The sequence below is a fragment of the Falco biarmicus genome, unplaced genomic scaffold (assembly GCF_023638135.1).
Source record: "Falco biarmicus isolate bFalBia1 unplaced genomic scaffold, bFalBia1.pri scaffold_30, whole genome shotgun sequence".
NCBI classification, from domain to species: Eukaryota; Metazoa; Chordata; class Aves; order Falconiformes; family Falconidae; genus Falco; species Falco biarmicus.
The window spans coordinates 975,342-999,772 of NW_026611861.1; the positions used below are offsets into that span (position 1 = coordinate 975,342).

At 50.0% G+C, this 24,431-nt stretch overlaps 1 non-coding gene across 1 annotated transcript; it reads right to left on the bottom strand.

Annotated features, from left to right (window-relative positions):
* Positions 1-682: 682 nt before the first annotated feature.
* On the bottom strand, positions 683-817 carry LOC130143496 (small nucleolar RNA SNORA17). The gene has a single exon (XR_008819750.1). It is a non-coding gene; the product is annotated as a small nucleolar RNA SNORA17 (small nucleolar RNA).
* Between the last annotated feature and the right edge of the window lie 23,614 nt (positions 818-24,431).

Consider the following 24,431-nt stretch of genomic DNA (forward strand, 5'->3'; position numbering starts at 1 on the left):
AAGATGGCAAGAACAGAGGAGGTCCGGGCGGCCCAGAGTGGCAAGGCCTCTGCAGGTCAGCACGTGCGTGACGCACGTAAAAGCACCGGTGCTGCTGGCAGACTTTCTGTGCCAGTTTCCCTGGGCAGGCGGGATGTGGCTTCAGGGCAGCAGGGACAAGTGGAAGAGCGCCACCCCAAAACACAGCTGTCTCTCATAAAGACCAAGTGCAAAGGCAAGTCGCTGCGGGAGCACCGAGAGGCTCTTAAGGAGCATGTGGCCATGCCGTCAGTGAAGACGGAGGATCAGATGGCCACCATCACCACAGCCAGCAGACACCAACAGCTTGACTCATCTACTCGGGGCATCCCTGGTGAGCAGGGGAAAGCCCCCAGTGGGCAGAGCAGGAGCCATGCCCCACGCAGCCCTGCAGCCAATGCCACAGCTGTCTCCCAGCCCACCCGCACCCGCTGCCTCCAGAACCAGCTGCAGCAGGAGATGGCACTGTCCACCCAACCCATCCTGCAGCGGTTCAAGCGCGAGCTGCCTGCCTCCCCCTGCACGGCCCAGCCCGAGGGCTCTCCTGGCCACCAGGGCCATCAGGGGACGCAGAGCTCCTGCTCCTCTGGCAGAAACAGGCCCCACACCTTGGCGGCCCTGCAGGAAAGACCAACAGAAAGCCACAGTGCTGGGCCACAAGCCACGTGCCAGGCTGTGAGAGGTGCTCAGCTCCAGGTGATGGAGCGGGAGGACTTGATGCTGCCTGGCAGCGCATACAGCCATCTCCTGGAGCAGAGCAGACGCCTGCAGCGTCTTCTGAAAGACCTGGAGAGGCAACAGAGTGCCCTTGAGATGGAGAGCCGCCTCCTGGGAAAGGACGGTTCTCCAAGAGCGTGCAAGGAGGCAGGGAGACTGCAGCAGAAGAATGCTCAACTAGCTGCCCTCACCTTGCGGCTGGGAGAGCGAGCCAGGCAGCTGCAGGTGACCATCCATCGCCTGGTCAATGCTCGCGGGCCACTGCCCATCCAGCGCTCCGCTGAGCAACTGTGCCCGCCATTGCTTCCTCAGCCCAGGGGTGGAGAAATGGGAGAGCCCAGCAGAGCTCTGCTGGCACGGGACAAGCGGCACGACTTGGCACAGAAGGCAGCTGAGGGGCTGGAGGCCCGAGCAGCCGCAGATGAAGAGGGATCCTCTGATGTGAGCACCCCCGGGCAAGCTTGTGAGGAGTTGCAGGTGCAGCTCGCCAAGGTGACAAATGAAAACACCCACCTGGCTGAAGAAAACGCTCGCCTGCGTGGGCAGATGGCTTTGACAGAACAGGTTCAGGCTGAAAATGCCAACCTGAAAGGGCAGCTAGCGCGACTGGCAGAGGAGCGAGACTCTGCCATCCAAGCAACCATCTGTCTTTTTACCCAACTGGAAGCGGCCAAGCGCGAGCTGACAGCCATGAGGGACAGGGCAGAAAGGAGTCAACAGCTGGAGAGGGAACATGAGGAGACAAAGCTGGCCCACAGGGAGCACAGAGAACCCCTGCGAGCGTTTCCAGCCCCGCTGAAGGAACTGAGTGATCGGTTTGAGAAGCTAAAGAAATGCTGCCAGCAGCTGTTTCAGGAACTGGAATGGCTGGGAGGAGAAAGATCCAACAGCACCGTTTCCGAGCCGCAGCAGGCTAACCTGGGAGCAGACAAGGAGTCCGTCCTGCTGGAGGCTATGAGAAAACAACCGGCAGAGCTTCGAGCATTCATCGCTCGTTACAGCTATGATCCTTTCGACGGTCCCAACGAGCGGCCTGAGCTGGAGCTTCCGCTAGTTGCTGGACAATACGTTTACATCTTTGGAGACGCGGATGGAGACGGTTGGTACGTGGGAGAGCTGACCGACGGCACAAGGGGATTGATCCCCTCTAATCTCGTTGAGGAAGTTCCAGGTGACGGGCGACCTGATGACACCACAGTCTCCCCAGAGACAAGTGATTGGTGGCAGGGCATAGATGACGTCTGTCCTGTCTTCTCATAGAGCTTCTCATTAAACCTCTTTTAATGACCTCTCTGTGTAATCTCACTCCCTGTCCTGTTTGTCTGAGAGCTGAAGGGACTCTGTGCCTGCTATGGGGGACGTGGCGGGGGTGGACTGAGTGCCAGCTACTGGAGTCAAGGCGAGGCCGTAGGCAGCTCTGGCTTGTGGTGCCAGCTACTGGTGTGCGTCCCAGTGCAGCCAGTGGAGTGAGGGGGGGTCCGAGTGCAGCTACTGGAGCCAGTGGGGATCTCAGCCATCAGGCACTAGGGGTGCGTCCTGAGAAACCACAGGGTATTTGCACTACAGTAGCATGTGCAGTAAAGAAAACTGGTCTTGCAGTTTGATCCAACGCTGCATCTGCAAACAAAACGAGGCGGAGGCATGAGGAACATGGATGGAAACCTCACCTGCCACACCAAAGTTACGCCACGGAAACTCTTCCCTTTTTGTCACCTGCCTCGGGTTTGGTAAATCTTTTGCCGAGTCTGAAGCAAAGGCCCATTGCCTCTTCTTCCTGTTTCTAACGGCTAACGTCTGGGTTTCACAGGCTGCTTTGTTGTGCGGCACCGCTTACACCCCAGAGTTGCCTTCATAAATGCATCCTTGTACTAGGAAAGGAAAATCGCCTGTCATGCCAGTCATACCACTGTACTACCCTACCCGCAGGGCAACAGACCGCCCTGCTTGTAAGAGGATTTAATACAGGAAATAATCCTCAAGTATCTGGGTGTTTTAACAGTTTAATCACGTGCTTGCAGTCTGACTGCTGACACAATCTAACAAGAAAAAATATTAAGGGGGCTAAATCTGTGTTTCAAAAAAAGTGGGGTTTCTCTTTCCCTTCCTGAGAAAACTTGCTCCCTCTACGTTTCTGCCCTGTCATTTCATCTAGCAGCTTCGAAGAAGGGTTTCCCGGCCAGCTATTCTGATGTCATGGCGAGCTCTGAGATGTTTGAGTTTGTTCCTTTCACGCCCCCAGAACTTGGAGTCCTGTGGCTACAACAGCATCTCTGCTGCTGTACAAAAGCAGGGCCCTTGCCAGGTCCTCACGATAACGCACTTGATGGGCAAGGTGAACACGTTATTTTACACAGCTTCAGAAATCTCACTGCATTGTTGCCTGCGAAAAGCCACTTTCCTTTTGGCATTTGAGACACCTTTGAACACTGACCATAGAGCCCTGTGGCAACCTCTAGGCCTGGGGGAAACCTGCATTAGGGAGGAAATGCCTTAAGAGGAAACTCCCCTTAAGCTTTGAGTGTTGTTCTGTAGAAGGAAGAGAGTTGCCTTATTGCCCCAGGATGGGGTAGGGGAGCCCGGAGGCAGCGGTGCCTGAGCCTGGGACAGGGTTCTCCAGCCTGGAGGCCAAAGCTGTTGGTGGGACTCTTCCCTCCAGCCTCCTGCCTGGTCCCTGCAGGGGGCAGGGGACCCGTGCTGGGGCAGCAAACACTGCTGTAAAGCCTAAAGGTGTCCCCAGGGGCTGCTCCCAGCTCTGCCTGGGAGCTGCTGCCGTCAGATTCACCCACTAGCAAGCAGTTCCTGGTGCAGGAGTGACAGCTGCGTGGAGGAGAACAGGTCTGGGTGTCTAATACCAAGGTCTCCAACATCAGCTGAGCAGCGTTTGTTTTAATGGTTTGGGTTTTTTTTTCTCCCCAGGAGTTTCCATAGTACCCCAAAGCCATTTTCTGTCAGAAAAGGTGCAGGCACGTGCACGAGACACGGGTGTTTCTCCGTGTTGTAACTGGGAACAAAGGCGGCTTTTCTTTTCATTCCACTTGACGCTGGGTAAGACAAACCTTTGATCTGACCCAGCAGAGCTGTTTTGATGCTCTTGTACGAACACTGGAGGAATTTGCTCCCCCTCTGCTCCTATAGAGAGGAACAGAGCGGTCTCTGCGCACGCCCACTATTCTGTCACAAGCTTGCTCTAAAACACATGGTACCAACAGCCACTGAAAGCCTGAGTGCTTCCAGATTCAGGGATGAGGAAGAAAACTGTGCTGGAGCCTGATGTGAGGAGTACAGGCACAGAAGCCTCCTCTGGAGAGTTCTGCACCATAGCATGACCCCAGGTTCTGGACAAGCAAGGGGTTAAGTTAACCTTCCCTCTCCCGAGTTTGGGAGGAGGAGACTAGTTAAAGAGTAGTTCTAACAGAAAGAGGGAATCTGTCAAACAAAACGCTCAACAGTCCCTGCATTGCTCTTCAATTGCTCAAAAAATGAGGCCAGTTATTTAACCAGTTACAGTCCAGGACCAACATCAGGATTCTCACAAATATACAAAACCTCCCTCCCAAACAACTACGTGGTTCATGCGCTTAATTCCCCCAGTTCTTGACAAGGAGGTTCGGGTCACGGACTCCAAAGGCCTTCAACAAGGGACAACCTATCATTCTAAAAATGCAATTCAAAAATTCTCGAAACTGACAACATTTAAAGTGCGGTCAACACTTAATATGAGTGCGCACCAATTAAGGAGTGCTGCCAACCCTATGCACTAGCACAGGGATGTGCTCTTCCCTACACAGTACGGAGCAGAACAGTCTAGTCTAGGCTTGAGCTATGCAGAGGCTTGATCAGAATACACATCCCTTTCTAGAAAGATACCCAAGAGGAAGATGACTAATCTTTATAACGCTGGCTGAAAGCAACAATGGGAGGTTTGCACCAGCTGATGATTTCCGATCTAGAAACTTCAGTGAAGGCGTCAAGCTACCGATAGAGCAATAAAACAGTAGCCTCAATGCATACACAAAAATGAGATTTTGAGTGCCTACATGCAAGGTAGGTCTCATGCAGCAGAAACAGATGCAGTCAATCTCCTGAGCTTACTTTGTTTTCAAAATAAGACCAAAAAAAAGCAGAGCATGCATTTGCTGCCTTAACAGAGTAACATCTAGAATGCCCCTCACTCCTCATGAGACTTACAACTTTACATCCCGGGAAGACCAGCTACAGGTAGACTGAAGTACAATTACAACTTGTTGTACACCACAAGGTATAAGCCAATGAAGATGCTTTATACCAGTCAAATGTCAATAAACTATACTTTCCACAGAAAACAGAGCTTAACAACTATTTACCAGAAACAATCTAAGCGTTTATCTAAATTTAAGCAAAAATCTGCCTCCAGTGGCAATTCTCAAAATACTCTTCTTTGTTGGAGATTAAAGATGGTATGTTACAACCTAAAAAAGCATCCACTTCATCACCACGAATACACCTGCACTACGCATGTTTCCCATGCAAATGAACACCCTAACTTGGCCAACAGGCTGACACATGTCATGCTCATTAACATGGGATACTTTTTCATTCCGTCTTCTTTTTTATATCTTGCTTTACCAAGCAAACCCTTCACTGTCCATTAAAAGCTTAATTAAAGAAGCCTTCGGTTCTTAAGCAGGCAACAATATTGAAAAGCTATCGGTCCAGACCCTAGCATTACTATCAAATATAGTTAGCTCAAGAAAGATGTTGGTTTACCTCCCTTTACCCCTTACCTGCTCTGGACTGAACAATTCTTCCTGAAAAATCATGAGGGAGAACTCAGCTGCGCGGTGATGTGGTTCTTTGCTCCGTTCTTCATCTGCTTCCTGTGTGGTCAGAAGTTCTTGTAGTATTTTAGCAGCAGCAGCAGTTTCTATAGACAGAGTGGTATCGGCAGCACAAAGAATGTCAGAAGGCTGTAACGGAGACAAATCCAGTGCTCCATCTGCTGCCACCAGAAATGACGTGTCTGAAGTTACAGGAGCGAGACATTCCAGCTGGCTTTCCTCAGTTGAAGAAGGTGTGTAACTATTAACAGGCAGTGCCTGATTTCCATTAAGCTCCAGGATTGAATTCTGGCTCTCTACAGGTGCCACTCCCACCTTTTCAGCTTTGCATGATGAATGCACCTCAGCGGCAACCTGAAACATGGCTTCAAGACTGACTTCTGCCTTCTTGTTTTCTTCAGATGTATTACATAGCCAGTCAGACGGCATCAGTTCAGCTTCATAAGATGACTGCATTGGAGGATTCTGGAAAAAACAAAGTACAGTGAACTTTTGTATAAAAAATTACCATGACAGGATGTGTATTGATTCTGTTTATCCATTTATCCAAAAGCTTGAAAGATTGTCTGTTATTCTCAGTTAAAATAGCAAGTTTAACCAGAAGAAAAAAAACAACTGCTACTTTGTCTTGGTTTTCATTAACCACCTTACTCTTGGCACGCTTCCTTTCTTCTATTCATGGTCTATCCTGGAGAGAAGGTTACTTACCAGGAGCTGGTGTATGCCTGCAGATGCATTGTCTGCACACCCTTTGCACCGCAGGTGTTAAATATACCCAAGCATTCAAATCAGAGACTTCTGGTCTTAGTAGGACCTGTGGGGGTACATTAGAACCACCCTCTTCACGTGCCACATACGTAATAGAAAATGAGAGAGAAAATCCACCTGCCTTCAGTTCCTTCTGAAACTCAAGCATTCCTGTTGTTGTAGTATAAATAAATCAGTATAAACCACAACATTTTTAAGCAAAAGAAAAAGGTCCACGTGCTGTAGATGTGCATATGGACAACACAACTTGAGGAACTCACCGCTTCTTAACCAATAATATAATTTTCCTCCTCAAGCGATTGTCCATAGGCACACCTACACAAGGGGTGCCCCCCAGGGATGCCCCAGTCCCAGGACGAGTGGGAGTTCAAATACCGATGACAGCAAATACTGTAAAACTGCCCTGCCTGTCACAGCCTCACATCTGGACTCTCCTGTCATGACAGGGTCCCACAAAGGCACAACCCAAAGTCTGCATCAATCTGCATAAAAACCCGACAGAATTTCAGGTCAGAAACCCTTCTTGTAGAACCTACAGAGACTGCTTTTGCCATCACAGATCAGGTCTGAACACTACTAAAATTTTTCACTGTAATGACATCACAGGACGACAGGACACAATCAGCAATCCAGTGATGATTTTTTTAGTAGCATTCATATATATCAAATAACTTTTAAAACAGAACGAAGACAATGAGAGAGTTTTTCAAAAGCATCAAGTCCTACCCAAGTGAAATAATAGATGACATTTTAACAGCCAGTGTCTGTACTGCTACTTCTTCTGGAGGTGACTCAAAGGACACTAGAAGGGTCATTTCTTCTGACAAATACAAGTCATACAATGATGTTGAACAGAAACTCAGGTCTATTTAAAATACAGCCTTCTTTTGGAAGAGATCCAGTATGAAGGATTAGTCCTTAGTGCCTGACTATCCTTAGACCTTCTAGCTGAGGTCATGGTTAATGAAAAGCTACTTCCAGAGACAAGTAAATTAGAGAACAGGAAGCTACAGGATCACCTACTAGGAAAGCCGTATCAGATCAAATGCCAGTGAAGGACTTGGCCTCTCCCTGATGGAGATACCACAAAGAGATGAGATCCCGTCTTCTGGGTGTGTGAAGTCAAGTCCTAGTGTGGATTCGTGTAGATGTGCCAGTTTGTAGATAGCCACAAACTGTGGAGGGTGGGGGGAAACGGAGGGGGAAATAAAACCTGGAATTTGAGAAATTTCGGTTAAGCTAAATCTTTTCATTAAAGGCTAAGCCACCTTTATGTTTTTATGAGATAGGTTCAAACACTATTCCTCTCATTTGATTTTTTTTTCAGTTCTATTTTTTTAAAATGTTAACAAGGTGTTTCATTTCTGTTGCACTGCTTGTTTACTGTCATAAGTAGTCAGGATTTTAAGATCTGGGTTACCAAACCGTCCAGGAATAAGATCATCCCTGCCAAAAACCAACCAACCAACCCACCCACCCACCCATACTGAATCTGGTAAACCAGTGAGACTGGTTTATTTTGTAATCAAGTGATTAAGTGAGACTGACAATTGTGGCAGAAATAATTTCAAAAAAAGAAAGGAGCCAAGACTTTTGTACTTTCTAGTTTTCAGTGCATAAAAAAATACAACATGAAGCTAGGCAAGAAAAAAAATTTAGATACAAAAATAGTATGAGCAGAATGAAATATTCTACACCAGGAGTCCTCAAACTATGGCCCGTGGACTGGATATGGCCCCCCGGGGTCCTCAATCCGCTCCCCCGTATTTACAGAAGCCCCACACCACCACCACCCCCCCGCTGGGGGTTGGGGGGGGAAACCAAGCAGCCGCAGATGACTTCCGGCCACCTAATCCGCGCACCGGCCCCCTGTTTAGAAAGTTTGAGGACCCCTGTTCTGCGCAATACGTTTGACTGATCTTTAAGGTTTAAAACCTTAACCTGGAAAAACATGAGACCAAGGCCTAGGATACTACTTCTTAACAAGGTCTCAGCGCTTTAATACCATTGTACAAGTTTTGCTTAATTAAAAAAACAAAAATGAAACTTAGCCTCACACCGACTAGTTTTGGACAAATGTTTTTCTCCTCGCCCTTTCACCTCAACAGAAAGGCTATCCAGAAAATCACCAGGGGACACGCAAAATCTGGAGGAAGGACACGAATAGCAAACAGAAACTCCTTTTGCTTTAAAGGTCCATCTTCCTTTTAGACTTGACACTTTCTAATTCTCACTTGAGATATGCACATGGCAGAGTATTGTAGAAAAATATTTGAAAGTCTCACTTTAAAATCCATTTTTGAAAAGCAAATGCAGAACTTTTTTTTCATACCTGTTGGATAGCAGGCTTGTGAGTACGGCACTGAAGATGCAGAGTACTACAATTTGCAATGGATGCAGCAACGCTTTGAGTCCCTTGCTGAAGTGGCGGAAGAGAAGCCACAGGCTGGAGTGTGTACGTGGCTCCCGTTGGAAGCGTCTGGAGTACCGGAAAGGCAGCCCCTTTATCTGGAAAAGCTGGGGAAGCCCCTTGCCCTGGCAGCAACCCAAGTGGCCCCTGCTGGATCCAAGTGGAAGGGACTGGAGTCGGATCTAATCTTTGTGCCGGTGAAGTGCTGGGGGCTCGGCACGAGGTTGCCGTGTAGGAGTAAGGAGGGAAAACACCTTGACCGTAAAGTTGATGAAACTGTCCTCCAGTCAGCAGTCCTGCAGTGGGTACAAAATAAAGCGAAACAAGTGTTAAGGAAAGGAGTTTTCACAGGCAAAGAAAGGCAATATGAGGAGCCAAGGCTCTACAACATGATTTGGGAAGACTGCCTTTGCTCCAGCATACTTAACCCAGAAAGGAGACTGTACTCTTAGACCCGAGCATGCAGGAACTGCTGTGTGGCACACGAGTGAAGCGCCAACACAGAGGTGTCTGCGTAGCATTCAATCTCCTTCAACTGGCAGTAACGAGTTACCCATATTTAGAAATGGGCCATACATCGGAAAGTGTAGTAACTTACTAAAGCAAACAAAAGCAATTTTGAAAGTACTGTGTGTTAAATCAGACAATACATTTTAAAAAAGGGACATCATAAAGCAAGATTTTACCAGACTCCTCTACTGACAGCTCACAAACAGCTAAGGGAAGGGCAATGTCAAAATCCTCCAAAGGACTTTGCAAGTACTTTATGACAAGTCATTTATTTGGTCAAGAAAAAAAATTCAAAGCCAGTTTTTCCTCAGTCAGCTCAACTAGTTCAATGCAGACTAAAATATCCCAGACTTTGCCATTTTGTTATTTCCTAGATAGTCCTTTCATTCTTCTCTATTATTTTACAGTTTCCTCTCTCAGACAGTTACTGTTTCATGAAATGGTATTTGCTTTTATACCATGACCAGCCCAATTTCTGTTTTGGTGGCTTTCTTGAAACACTGACAGTAACACCCCGAACGCCTGTGCTCATTGATTTCTCTAAGAACTACTGCATTTGTGACTCCCCTGCAGGATTGCATTTAGCCATGAGAATTACAAGTTTCAGGATGGTTCACGTCAATAGGGTTGATCTAGAAGCCAGGCTTTCTCAGACCTGTAGTTTCCAATTCTCGCTCAAAAGGATTTTTTTTTAAAAATAGCCTCACATTTACCTCTGGCACTCCTCTGACGGAAGCTAATTCAAGAAATCAGTAACATACAGTCATTATTCTGCAAGTTCACATTTAACCGTTAAGAATCACTAAATAAATACCAGCTGACCCTGAAGATTTGCTAAGACTTAACGTATAGGACTGTTTATTCCCTGTTCAGTACTTTCACCATTTATAAACAGAGAAGGAACAGGGGTATGAAAATTCTTTTGTTTATATTTTACCTTTGGATAGGGACATGAAGACTATCTAGTTCTAACACGTAAACAAGACACCACAGGATGCCAAGTTACCCACCTCCCGTTGCCGTACAGGAATTGCTCCTGAATGTTTAACACAGCGTTACATGCTGCAAGACACTGGGAACAGACTGACGCTTTGCAAACACAAGTATCTCTTATCTATCAAATCACCTCACATTTACAGCAAAGACGTGTCCCTAAATAGTCAGTACAGAGCGCAACAGTGCATCGTCAGCCCGTCAGAACTTGACCGCATAGAAACCCCAATGTTTTCCTTGTTCTGTCCTTCTAGAAAAATGAGACTCCTAGAGCAAAAACTCTGAAACTGCAGCCATCAAAACAGAGGACAAAAAATGAACAGGTCATCTCTTTCTAATAATTTCCTTTACCAGTGGTCTGCATTACATCAGACAAACCACATGTCATTGAAGTCTGCAATGACTCATCTTAGTGTTAACAACGTTCACATCAAATCATTAATTTAAATGCTTCCTAGCCTCCCTACCGAAATAAGTTCCATCCCTTCTCCGATGCTTCATTTTGTTGTCTTGGTATTGCACGTGCAGTTCCACACACATCACGGAAAACACCACTTGAATTAGGTGACAGTTCCTACCCTGACACAGTAACCAAGAGCATGGTGATACCCTACTCTGCTCTAAATGCCAGCCGGTGCTGCAGAGAGCAGTACCGTCAGCTGCTTCTCCCCTTCTCCTGGTCGCACAGTCCTGCCGCTCCTCCTACACCGCGCCTTACAGCTCTGCACCCATGGGGTGCATCACCCGGGTCCAAGAGCCAGCCACAAAAAGGCTGTTGAAGTCTTCTCCGATCGTTGCGCTGAACCAACACGTTGCTGTATCAGCTGCAAGGAAGATGACAGTTAACACGCCACCAAGGGAATGGGAAGCCGGAGTGCTCTTCTGGCAGCAGCCCACAGTTAGAGCAGCCCAAGAGCACTGCAAAGCGAGATATTCACATCTGCCTTACACAGCGCCAGCTACAAAGCTTTCGGGCCGATACAAAATCTGTGGAATAATCCTGAGGGCTCAGACTTGTCTTGGGAAAACTCAGATCCTCTCAAAGAGCGTTAGAAAGAAAGAAAACACGTTGTAGGGCTTTTCAGCAGTATTATTTTCTAATTAGCTCTCACCTACTCATGCAATCCGTTTTAAAAACTGCATAGCTTGTGAATTCTTTTTCAGGAGACAACCAACAAAAATCTTACTACCAGGTCTTGCCTCCTTTGCACAAAACTAACAGGATGCTCTAGTTATCACTTCACATGACTCACTGTTTCGCACACATTTAATGACAGCTTATTAAGCACCCCTACTGATGGGCATCCTTACCGACGGGCAAGAAGCAGTAACGTTCACCTGGTAGAGCTGTGCCAGCTCCACAGAGATCGGGCAAGGGTGTTCTTAGTGTAGTACGCAATGGAGACTGTACTATAGTCTACAGGCAGCCTGAAATACACGTGAACCATGCTACTCGTGCTTACTGGCAGCAGATCTACCTGCATAAACGACAACAGCTTCCCTACACCAGGTGAACTGAGATGCCACCGGCAAGGACAGGTAACCCTTCTCCCTCAGGGGAGTGTTGATTTTCAAATCCCATGCCGGCGCCCAGCAGCTCGCACTCACAGCGCGGCTGGTTGATGACCAGCCCCCGGCCGGAGGCATCCCAGCGAACGGAGCGGCAGCGCGGGCTGTTGACCAGCCGCCGCAGCCTGGCGGGGAAGGTGTCGGCACTGACGGGGCCGGGCTGCTGCGACGCGTCCGTGTCGGTAGGTGGCACCAACGCCGCGCTCAACCGCCGCCCGCGCGGCCTCCGCTTCCCCCGCGGCCCCCGGCCCTCAGCCCCGCCGCGGCGCTGGTCCGCGCAGCCCCGCCGTCCCCCTCAGCTCCCCGGTGCCCTCAGCCCCCCCTCAGCCCCGCCGTCCCCCTCGGCTCCCCGGTGCCCTCAGCCCCCCTTCAGCCCCGCCGTCCCCCTCGGCTCCCCCCGTCCATTCAGATCCCCAAGTCCCCTCAGCCGGGCCATGTCTCCCCGCCGGTCCCCTCGGCCACCCCCTCCGCCCCGCCGGTCCCCTCGGCCACCCCCTCCGCCCCGCCGGTCCCCTCGGCCACCCCCTCCGCCCCGCCGGCCCCCTCACCTCGCCGACCCCTCAGCTCCGCTGCCACCAGCATCCCCCGTAGTTTCCGTGAGCGACCGGGCGGCTGAAGCTCGGGGCGGCCCCGCCGCCAGCCCGGAGCCGTCCCAGGGGTAGCCTGGAGGTCCTTGAACCACGGCGCGGGCGGGCGCCGGGCCGTGGAAAGCGGCTGCAGGCGGGGCAGAGCGGGGAGCACGCGTTCCGCAGCCCCGCGCCCCGCCATGGCTGCCCGCCGCACCGGGACCGCGCGCGGGAAAGGGGGCGGGGCCGCAGGGCCACGTGACACATCGAATCCCGGGGAGGGGCGGTCTCGGGAGGGGAGGGGCGGGGGCGGGTTCTGCTGAGCAGCCGGACCTGCCCGGGCCGCCGCAGCTGCCGCAGGGTGCGGGCGGCGGGGACGGAGGGGGGCGCGGGTGGCGGGGACGGAGGGGACAGAGCGGGGCGCGGGTGGCGGGGACGGAGGGGACAGAGCGGGGCGCGGGCGGCGGGGGCTGGGGAGCTGCTCCATGTGCCGGGGGTGCACCGGGCTGGTGCTTACCCCGCCGGGAGGAATGCTGCCGGCAGAGCAGGTGTTGCAAAGTGTCGGCTTAAAAACCACTGGCAGTTCACAAAAGGAAAAGCAAATTTATAAGGAGCGCAGAGGAACGCGGAACAAATCGGGAATTGTGTCACATTTGCCCTAAAACCCCCCAGACCTGTGCAGCTCTGATCCCCACGCCAGAACAGATCAGGTGGGGTTAAAATGGGGCAGAGAAAATCAGCAGCGAGGGTAAGAACTAGCTTCAGCGGAAGGAAATACTGAAGAAGGAATCTTCAGAGGGGCGGTTATTGTATAAAAACATAGGTAGTAAAGTTGTAGTTAGTGTAAAGGAGGCAAGCACGACTAATGGAGGGTTTCAAATAGGAGAAATCAGATCAGGTACTTAATCACAGGGAAACCGGGGAACTAATTGCCACGGGATGTTTTGGGTACCACAATGTTACTTGGCTAAGGGAGGGTGTGGGGGGGTGCGTGTGTGTGAAGAAATAAGAGAGGAAAAAATAAAAAGAACGAGATTAGCTATATTCACAAAGACCAGAACTCTTAAGCGGCACCTTTGTCACTGCGAGTGCTTGCACTGTGCGCTGGCACAGCTCTGAGGCCGTGCCTGAGCTGCACTGGTGCAGATCTGCCCTCTCCTCTGCCTTGTGCTGTCAGCTGTGACTGCAGGCAGACTGCAGGAACCAGCAGAACCATCCTTAGCGCTGCAGAACAGGAATCTGCTATGAACCGAAAGGCAAAGAAGAGCAGGGAGCCGGGGAAGGAAGAGTGCGGTGATCTCTCTCTCTGCTTGCATCTTGCCCACAGCTCACCAGCAGTGGCGGAAGAAAATGACATTCCTCTGTCTTGGCTGCCCTCAAAGCAAGGCAGGAGTGAGAAGACTGAGCACCTGTGTGTTTCGTGACCTCAAATACATTACCTTGGAGTTGTCGTAAGATTTCTTAGCAAGAAGGTACAAACCCAAACCTCTTCTTTAACTAAAGTCGTCCTTATTGCTTTGGTTTACAGCACAGCCCCTAACCACCAAGGCAAGTAAAAGCGCAGTAAGTTCCAGAAAGGGGGCAAAATTGAATAAACTGATGGGAAACTGTTCCTATTTTTAAACTGAAAGTAATATCCCTCTGCTCTTCCGCATAGCTGAAGTGAGGAAAATGATGTTTGGATTGGGTTGCTTAACAGAGTTTCACACTTCAAATTAAACCAGAAGCAGAAATTTTGTCAATGTTGTCATCAAAGCTAAAATCCAGCACCACAGAAGGATGCTGCTTTACCCAAGGAATTAATGGCCTGCGATTCTAGTAAGCTCATGCTGTCGTCTTCCCAAGAGGCTTTGCAATTTTTTTCCCCTCGGTAATAATTTATTAAGAATTACGTTGCTCAGTGTAAACAGCTAAAACTTAAGTAAAGCATACTGAACGCAAATCTGAAAAATCCAGAAAAATGTCCACTTCACAAAAAATTCTTCTCGGCATTCCTGAGGTTGTCTTTTGCATTACTTCAGTGAAATGAATCTGGGTTTCTCTCCCCCTGTGCAGCGAGAGTGCCAGAAGACCATGACTACCTGATGGTGGGACAGGTGAGGTTTTTAGTGTATCATCCGTAACTCAGGGCAGAGCCAGCAATACGTAGTCCGTAACTGAAATGCAGAGCATGATTCCCTAGAACCAACACACAGAAACATCGGTCCCTTTGGTACCACTGGCCATTCTTGACTTCAGCCACAAGAGCGGATTCATTTGCCACTTCATGGTCAGTGGGTTAAATTTGGTCCTGAGGACTTTAATCGTTACTTTGCTGTCAAAGATTGTTATTAGCCAAAGGTGATGGGAGCTGCAAGAAGAAATAGCTTATTACTAATTTGTGTCATTGACATATGAACTCAGTGCTTTCCTTCTTTTTCACCCATGTGAACTCAAATTGCTGTTAGCCCGCACGCCCCTGTTTGCCATGTACCATGGCAGTTACTCTCTGGTGTGTGCCTCTCTCACAGCTGTGCCTTTCTCTGCAGCTAGCTTTCTTCCTCCTTCCCTGCTGCAGGACACCAGAGATGTCCCTAGTTTACACACGAGAAGGTGGGCCTTTGCCAGAAATTCATAATCCTCTTCTCCTGCCAGTGCTTAACCTCCATTCCAACCTTTTGTAATAACCTCCTAGTTTTCTGTGTTTCCCTTGCTTATACATATATATATAGTAAAAACCCCTACCAACTGAACGATGTAAATTACACATTTTGCAAACTGATTCTGCAGAGCTGAACAAAAATGGTATTGTTAGCTTGTCTACTGTATGTCAGGGCAAGGACGGCTGCATTTCCATGCGGTGTGCTGACCCTGACTACCATCCAAGGACATACTACTGTTAGTAAAGGCAGCACTTAATCCCTGGAAGGTCTTACCAGGTTAAGTGGAGTTTTTTTCATCACCTGGAAAATTTAAATCGATGTGTGCTTTTGTTCAGCTACCAGTTAGTTGAGGAAGCGACCAGTTTACATTATCAAGCCTGTAATTTGAAGAAGGCCAGACACGCTACGTACAGTCACCCTTCCTGGGCTGAAAAAGTCCACCTCTAAATGCATAAGAGGAATGTACATATATACTATAAAGCTGGAAAATAACTGCTCTTACCATGATTATATGCATGTTAGATTTGTGAGTGGTAAGAAGTGTTGCTGTAATTATTTTCAGTTTTGTTAGGAAGATAACAAAGAACCGTTGAAAAACATTCCCTAGAGAATTAACATTTTGGAAGAAAACGTGATTTTTCTTCCATTTTTTTTCTAGCTAAAGAAATAATCAGCTAGTACAGAAGGATGGATATTATTTTCTTATTGATGTATAGCAGTACAAACCTTTGAGCTCCAGACCTCTTGTAACACAGCTAAGGCAGAGTCTCATACTGCTACATTTTAATTTGTTCTGAGTCAACATAAGTAAACGTTGAGTATTTCTATCCATGTCATCTTAGTTAGGAAGGAAAGAAGGACCTAGATGCTTTGCTAATAAGTCAGATAAGGCGAAACTCAAAACTGTTTTCAGGTTTGACAAATTTTGACAAATAATCTCTATTTTTAATTATGGATGGGATTAGGTCTGGAAGCACGAGCATAGTACAAGACAACCAACTTTCCTACTCAGCTGACTCATCTGAAACTATGGAACATGACAATTTTAGAACGGAAGCCTAAGAACATATCATCAGCCCATTTTTCTCAGTTCTAAGTGATCTTTGAAAAGCATAGTTAACTTCTGTTTCATGTGTTAATACCATATTAAATTGCCTTATTGCTTTGTGACATAGAGAAACTTTGGTGTTGACTTCTCTGATTTATTTCAATATTTTTTTTTTCTTGTAAGCTTGAAAAAAGGATATTCCACTGAAATAAGTTGATTGCAAGCAGTTTCAGTAATTGAATCCCTAGATAGTTGTCTTTATGCTGGGAGGTTTTGTCCCACTTCTAATGGAATTTTAATGCTGAAACAGTTTAATTTAAAACTGTTGCCATAAAACATGTTAGAATTCTCTATTTTTGTGGCAGGATCTTTTTTTTCTTTTAATTAAAAAAAAAAACTTTTTAAAAGCTGAGGTTTAAGATGATATTATTACACTAATAAATACTGTAAAATATATTTATGAAAAAGTCTTTAACTAGGCACGGCTTCACTTGGGCAGTGAACTCGGGGAGCTCCAGGACTACTGTAAGGAGCAGGTGGTGTTTGTCCTGAGCCCCTGAACAAGCGAGATGTGAGCAGCGCCATCCGGACAATTGATACTGTGCGCAGCTGTGTCATGGTGGTCACTCCACCGCGCTCGGGCGTCTGAGCGATGCCCCGGCGTGTGTGAACCTTATGCAGCATGAGATAGTGCGTGCCTGCACTTAGCCTAAACTTAGAAATTGACATACATACGCCAGACATGTAAGGTATTTTTGGTTTTTGCAGAGTATAAAGGCGGGCAAGCTGCGGGCCCGGGTGAGAAGCCTCACGGATGTGCGGACACACCATGTAGAAATTGTCCCAGTTCCCGAGAGACTCGTGGCACCGGCTGCAAGGGGGCTCCCAGCCGAAGCGCGGGCCTGGATGACGTTCAGGTGTTAATTGGTGATGTATCCTTCTCTTAGACTCTGTCATGCTTTGCAGTAACGATTTGATGCTTCGCTCCTGTTGCTCTTCTATCATATTGTGCATCGGAACCAGTACTGTTTCCTTTTATCATACTGCATGCCATTTTCCTGTATTACACTGCGATCTAATAAATGGCCTTCATTCTTATAGTTGACTTGGAATTCATTTGTGCTTGGTATGCAACAGAGAGCTCGTGGCATGGGTGCTGTGACCAGTCAGAGGAGCGCCCGGCTCTGCTGCTCTGGCCTGTGTGGAGCTGCTGGGGCAGGAGGCGGGGGGAGACGTGTGGGGGTGCACGGCAGGGGGTACCCATGGGGAAGCAGATGCAGGAGGGGCCACAGAAGACACAGGAGGAAGCCTGTGGAAGGGGACGCTGTTGGGGCCGCATTCTGGGCTGGAGGTGCTCCGTGGCTCATGAGTCGAGATAAGGATGGAGCGATCACGCAGCAGGTACTATCGCAGGCAAAACAAACTCAGCTTGGGGAAATTAGTTCAGTTTACTACCACTCAAATCAGAGCAGGATAATGAGAAATAAACCCAAATCTGAAACACCTTCCTGCCAGCCCTCACTTCTCTCGGGCTTAACTTTACTCCCAATTTCCCTGTCTCCTCCCGCCGGGGGAGGGAGAAGGGCAGCTGCGGTCAGTTCATCACATGTTGTTTATGCTGCCGCTTCTTTCTCAGGGGGAGGACCCCTCACACCCTTCCCCAGCTCCAGTGGGGGTCCCTTGTGGGGTCACAAGTCCTGCCAGCAAACCTGCTCCAGCGTGGGCTCCCCTCTCCACGGGTATGCAGGTCTTGTCGGAAGCCTGCTCCAGCGTGGACTTCCTGTGGGGTCACAGCCTCCTTCAGGCATCCTGCTCTGGCGTGGGGTCCTCCCAGGATGCAGGTGTACAGAATGTGGTGTCATGACAACATGATGATGCAACAATGTGCGCTTGTTCTATATAGCATCTTGCTGGGAGACCGGCCGTGGTGGCCACAGTTGGGTGCCTCTGGAGCAAGGGGTGCCAGCGCAGGATCAGAGCTCCAGGAGAGCTCTTGGAAGGAGCCATGGAGCACCGTCTCTCTGGTGGTGCGCGAAATGTAGATGCACAGCTGAGTGCACTGAGGAAGAGGGGAGAGGTGAGCAACGAGCTGATGGGGAGGGCTCAGCCTGGGAGCCTGGAACATGCAGGCCTGCCCCAGGGGCTCAGGAAGTGCCTGGGGAGCTGACAAGGATGGAAAGCTGGGCGGAAGCAGGGAGGGTCTGCAGGCAGCCTTGCCTCTCTGCCCAGCGTGGCTTACGGCTAAGCAGGCGGGAGGGGTTGCTGCAAAAGGACACAGACATGGGTTGCAGAAGGGATGGGAGTTGTGGGGAGGGGGGCAAGGAAGCAGAGAGCAGCTTTTGACTGGGCTGCTCTTGGCACTCCCCGTGGTTGGAGTCTTCCAAGAACCTTGCGAGCGCTGTGCAGCAGGCTTACGGAGATAGTGCCTCAGTGCCCACGTCTCCCTCTTTCTAGCTCGGCAACAGGAGACAGCCACTGGCAGAAGGAGCTACTAGGCTGCTGAACCTCCCACTTGGGGTCAAGATCCCCGTGTCGCCTAGCTCCAGGCCTGTCTTCTACAGGACAAGGCTGGGGGAAAAGGTAAAGTAAGTAGTAAGGGGTAGAAAAGCTCTCTGCTTTGATGGTGTCCCCACCATTCCAAGAAGTCCTTGCGGCCACCTACTCGACAGCGAGCGCTGCAGCCCTTCCACGTGGCAGCACTGGAGAGTAGAGGGAAGCTCCTGACTCCCTGGTGTGGTGATCAAGAGGAGGACTTGTGGGTTTTCTGGACCGGTTTCCGGCACTGTGAAAGTGTGTGGCCCGGGCCCTGTCTGCAGTGTGTCCAGGTCTTTCCCCCAGCCCAGCCCAGCCCAGCCTGGCCCCCACAGTCTGGCTGTGGTGCTCTCCGTGCATTCAGAAGGATGGAGCAGAGCGCTGGTCTTCAAGTGACCTTTACCTTTTCACAAGCACCGCCTGGCACCTTTCAGCTGTACTCTCCTGCCTCCTTTACACTCTGGAAAATCTCTCCTACAGCTTCACCAGCCCTCTGGTTATTTCAATCTGGGAGATCCGTACTGCCGCCTACTGAGCACAGAATACAAGAGCCTGCATGACCCGCACCTGCGGGCCTACCACCAGCGCCAGGACAACCTGCAGAGGCTGAAGAGAGAGGGTTACATCACCAGTGACAACAAAGTAGGTCTGGACATGGGGCTGATAAAAGCAGCCCCCCTCAAGCAGGCTTCCCAGAGTGCTTGCTGCAGCTGCCTGTTGCTGGTGGGGAGCACAGGGCTGTGGGGCTCGTTTCCCTGGGAGCAGAAGCAGCGCCAGCATCCCTCTGGCAAGTCCCACTCCGGCTCTTCTCAGGCCGCCTTGCACTGCCTGAGTGTTGAGGAGGCAGCCGGTGCGAGGCCTGGCGCTGCGGCTAGGAGCACCGCTCAGCCATGGCGTGGTGGAAGAGTCAGGGGCCCTGCCGCCGGGAAGGGGAGGGGAGGGCGAGCAGAGGAGCATCTCCCCTCCTGCTGGGTTTGGGCTGTTTTGGGGAAGGCAGTCTGCGTAGCTGGCTGGCAAATTCTTGAGGGATGTCTCCCCTCATCTCTCCATAGGTGGTTTGCACTCTGAAGGAGTTCAACGATTACAGGCAGTATCTGACCACACTCAAGCTGGAGGCAGAGAAGATGTTCATCCGAGAGGAGGTAGAGCAAAGCGGAGTGTTCGTGGATGCCGCTCAGCGGCACGGTGCCGAGGGCTGGGGCTTTACTTGTGGCACCTTGGGGAGGCGGTCAGTGCAGGAGAGGTGAGGGCTGTGCTGCCGGGCTGGGCTCTGCAGCGGGCTGAGCTAGTGCAGGGCGCAGGCAGGAAAGTCACATGTAAGCATGCAGAGCCCCGAGGGCCGCGTTTCTCTTCTGCCCTCCTTGCGTGGCTGGAGCAGAGCGCTGCCCTGGGCCTGTGGGATGCCTTGGCACACGCGGGCAGGAGTGCTCATCCAGGCAACAGCAAGCCACAACTTGGTGTCACCTTTCAGAAAAAGCTTTGGGAAGACCTGGCCAAATTAGAGGGTACCTCCAAACCGCCAGGACGGACTGATGTTTCTTGCCTGCGAGAGTGGTTGCTGCAGGAGCAAAGAAGGAGTTTGCCAGCTGCAAAGAAGAGGCAGAGGTAAGAAAAGGCCAAGTAACGCTTGCTCTTGAAGGGGGCCAGTGATCCCCGATCAAAGTCCTGGAGCCTCACGTTCCAGTAAACGCACGAAGCCCAGCGGTGGAAGGAGCCTGTGCTGGCTGCGAACCCATCGGCGGGGTCTGTGTTTGGAGCCTTGGACAGGCAGCTGTAAGCTGCTGCAGGGACTGCTGGAGCAGCGCAACACGTAGCAGGATGACAGGAGTGGCTGAGCAGAAAATGGCCTGTGCAAGACGGACAGAGCGGCTCCTTCTCAGATGCCTGCCTTTCTCTTGACAGGCATCTCACCGTGATCGAGAAGCGGATTGAAGGACTGGAGGCTCTTGAGAAAGAGCGACGCCGCCTCCAGCAGCTTGAGGGCCAAGAACAGCAGCAGCAGGGAAAGAGGAGACAACCAGGCAGCCAGAGCAGCTCCAAAAAGCCTGCCAGCAAAGGGAGGCCAGTGAGTAGGAGCCGGGTGGATGCCGGGGGCTGCCTCTGCTGTGCAGCAGTGCGTTGGTAGCCGGGCCTTGGGAGAAGGTGCTGCCACGCACACAGGTGCTCGGGGCTTGCAAGCAGTGCTTGGCTGCTGAGGAGGTGGCAACTGGCTGGTGTGCCATGTGTCCTCACCTGAGGGTGGCTGTCAGATCCTGGGTCTGCTCTGCCAGCCCACTGGGTTGTAACCCGTTCCTTGCCTCGCCGGGGACTAGCTCGTCTCCCTCCTTCTATTATTTCTTTTCCCCTGTGCGTCTTGGATATGAGGCACTAGCCCTTTGTGATGCAAAAGTGTGCCTGGGCACTCTGAGTGGTCCCGTCTGTGCACAGACTCACATTTAGCATGAACCTGTGAGCTGCACTCAATGGGCTTAGCGTCCATGGTGCTGGTTTCACATGCGGGTGAAAACTCTGGTTTTCATCCAAAGACTTCTGCATCCAAAGGTGCAGCACCCCTGAACCTGACAGTGCCGGTGATGGGACATTTGTGAGTTGGTTTGCTCTTCAAGGAGGTCTTTGATCAGCTTAGTGGAGAGCCTGCTGTTGCCCGGTTCTCCTTAGCAGGGTGCCCGTTAAAAGCTGCCTGGCTCCATGCCCTGCAAGAGCCTCTCTGGAAGCGTTTCTGCATAGTGTGGGGTGGTATCTGTGCCAGGGTGAAGGCTTCGGCTCCTTCTGCCATGGCAGTCAAGCTGTCAAGCTGCAAAAGAGCATTTGATGGGAGAGGACAACTTTGGGCTGCTGCCAGGCTCTGTTCTCGACTCGTGACTTCTTCCCCACTTTGCGTGAGGCTGGCAGCCTGCGGTGGACTTTCAGAGCGCCTCCTGTCCCAAGAACACTTCCTTGGGCTGGCAGCTTACAGCCAGGTCATGCAAGGAAAAGGATCATTTCCTTCTGTGCTCTCAAAACCTGCGTGTGCCAGGCGGCATGCAGAGAAACCAGATTTTTTCAAGCTTGACTGCTAGGGACTTGTCTGGACGTGGGTCTTGGGAGGAAGCGGAAAGCAAACCGAGGTGAAGGAACACACTGACTCATCAGCTGTTCCCCATTTTAGCGTTCCAAGCCTGCCGGACAAAAAGCATCTAAGAGCACACCGCCTAGGCTGCTGAACTATGGTGGCAGAAGACCAGGAGCTTCAAGAGATGGCTGAGACCGTGGTCCAGGAAGTGCTGAAGCGGGTGAAGTGAAGCTGTGCAGGAATTGTTCCTGAATGTTTAACAGAGTTACATAGGACTTTCAGGGACTGCTAGCACTACACAAAACTGGCTTGAGTGCTTGGGCAATCGGAATTAGTTCAGACTTGATTTCTTTTTGAAATAACACGGCTGATTATCATTCCTTATTACAAATAAAAGCAGTCCTAAGTAGTTTGCTTTAAAGGTCAGAAAGTTTTTCTTCTTTTTTCTTGCACGTTTATTTCCTCCATTTCCTGTTACCTCTTGCTTCAGTTCCACAAGGAAATACTGACAGCTTAATAACCATGGTAATAGCAATAATCAAACAGCAGGGCTGCTATTAAAACAAAACAAAATGAGGTGAGGGCAGGAAAAAAAAAAAAAATCGCTGAAATCCAACATGTAGCCTCAGTTCACATCTATGATAAAGCAGCGGGGAAGTACTGAGCTAATGGTTGTGAGCTGCCAGCACTGCTGTTGCAGAAGATAGCAGGAGGTCTCTCAAAAGACTCGTTCCTACCCAAGGATACTGATTCATCACACTAATCCAAACCCCACTTAAGAGAACCCTAATGAAAAATGGGTAAGAAGTTGTACCTGAGCTCCCTGTTTTGTAACCAACTGTGATGAGAGTGTAATACAAACCTCTGAAACCCCGATTTCAGAAACCTGGTGAGATACACCATCATCAGCCACCATGTCTGGGTATAACCACCTATGCCCCCTTGCCATTCCACGCAGTAATTCTCTGCAGCTTTTCCTGGAGAGCAAACTGCAGCCAACCAACCAGTTAGTTACCGGCCTGGTCTGCCCGTGTTCCAGGCAGGGCCACCTAACACTTTCAGCAGCTCAGGTGCGTACTGTACAAGCCCAGCAGCTGGCCTCCAAGACCCAGAAACTCCACCTGTCTTAATCTCTCCTAAACTTAAAAGCGATGCTCTCTGCAAGACCCAGTAAGGAACAGCACAAGGTTTAAGCTTCCTTGTCTGAGAGTGCCAGCTTTTCCTTCTGAGACCACAAAGCACCGTCTGGATCCAACAGAAACGGGGCTGGTAACCAGCTTGCTGACTGCTAGTGCGCCGATACGGTTCGCTGTCTTCGGGACTGGCCCGGCAGTTTCGTATAGGCTCTGCCACTCCTATCTAGCAGCACACAGCGGGACCAAACAGCCTAAAACGCCCCGCAAACCACGCTTCAACAGCATCGCACTGAATTCCTGCAACTGGTGGAAGGTATTGAGTGGAACGATAGGAAATATACCATGCAATAGTTCTATTTTTTGTGAGGAACAATAAAAATGCTTAGTCAGCCAGGGCTGATGAATTTTACCGCTTTTGAGGATTTGTGCAAGTGGTTACTGATGGATGATCAATACACCAGCAGGGCAGGATGCTCAATACTCCAGCTTGCCACATCCCCCAGCAGACGTTTGGGGAAGTATATGCCCCAGAACACACAAAAGGCAAACTGATTATTCCCCACAGCTCAGCAAGAACCGCAGGCAAACTGCTGTCTTCTGTACCACCTGCACAGCCTGTCACCACGTTCCAGGAGAAATGACCTATGCTATGCTAAGACTCAGAAATCTCTAGAAGTCCCGTTGATCCACGCGGTACGATAGCTGTGTTACCCTGCTCAGAGACAGCCGGTTACTGACCTGGTGGAACTGATACAGGGCACTGCTCGCCTTTGGCCTTCTCACGCAGAGGATCGCCTTCCCGCAGTCTCTGCCCAGATGCTCGGCAGCTTTTTGCTGGGGGTTTCCAGGAAACAAAGCAACCACTAGCAAGTGGCCTAAAGCTCTTCTGACTCCACACACTGCCCACGGACTTGCTTCTCCAAACAACTGAGTTTTACTAGACCCTTTGGACACTGTATATTATCCTTCAATCTAGCCACAACACCACCTTTGACAACTCCTTTGGAATGATTTACTACCCCATGGATCTCGGCCTTCCGAGATAAGCTATTTAGTTGTGACTTCCCATCGCTCAGACGGATCCTCGCGTCCTGGATGAAAAAAGCAGCTCACGATCAAAGTGAGAGGACAAAGATGCACGGTGTGAAAAATAAATACTACAATATCGACGGCATGACTGGCTGTTGGCTATTTATAGCCTTACACTAACGTGTTATCCTGGCCATAACCTGCCCATCTTGGATAAGCTTATTTTTTTAAAAAACTCATGAATAAAAGACAAAGGTTGAAATTTGCAAGACAGGAAACTGGATGATCAAGCTTGGGTAGGTCAACCCTTTTTCAACACACATAAGCATAACTTGCTTCGCTTGTCCTCTGGGAGGGGGGAAAAAAGTATATGTGTCATGCTGTAATAGAAAAGGAAGCCCTTGCACTCTTACTAAAGATCTTCTGATATCTGGTAAGCCAGGCCCTCCAAATAAGGTGCAGTTTCCACTAGAATTGCATAACGCATTTACAGGAAGTACTGGAGTTATCTTTAATAAGAGATCTCTGAGGCGGGGCCCATTCCAAAAAGTCACCTTAGTTTTTCTCGTTCAACAAATGAAACTCAGGACTGCAGGAAGCTGTCCGGGACAAAGAAGTGGAGCT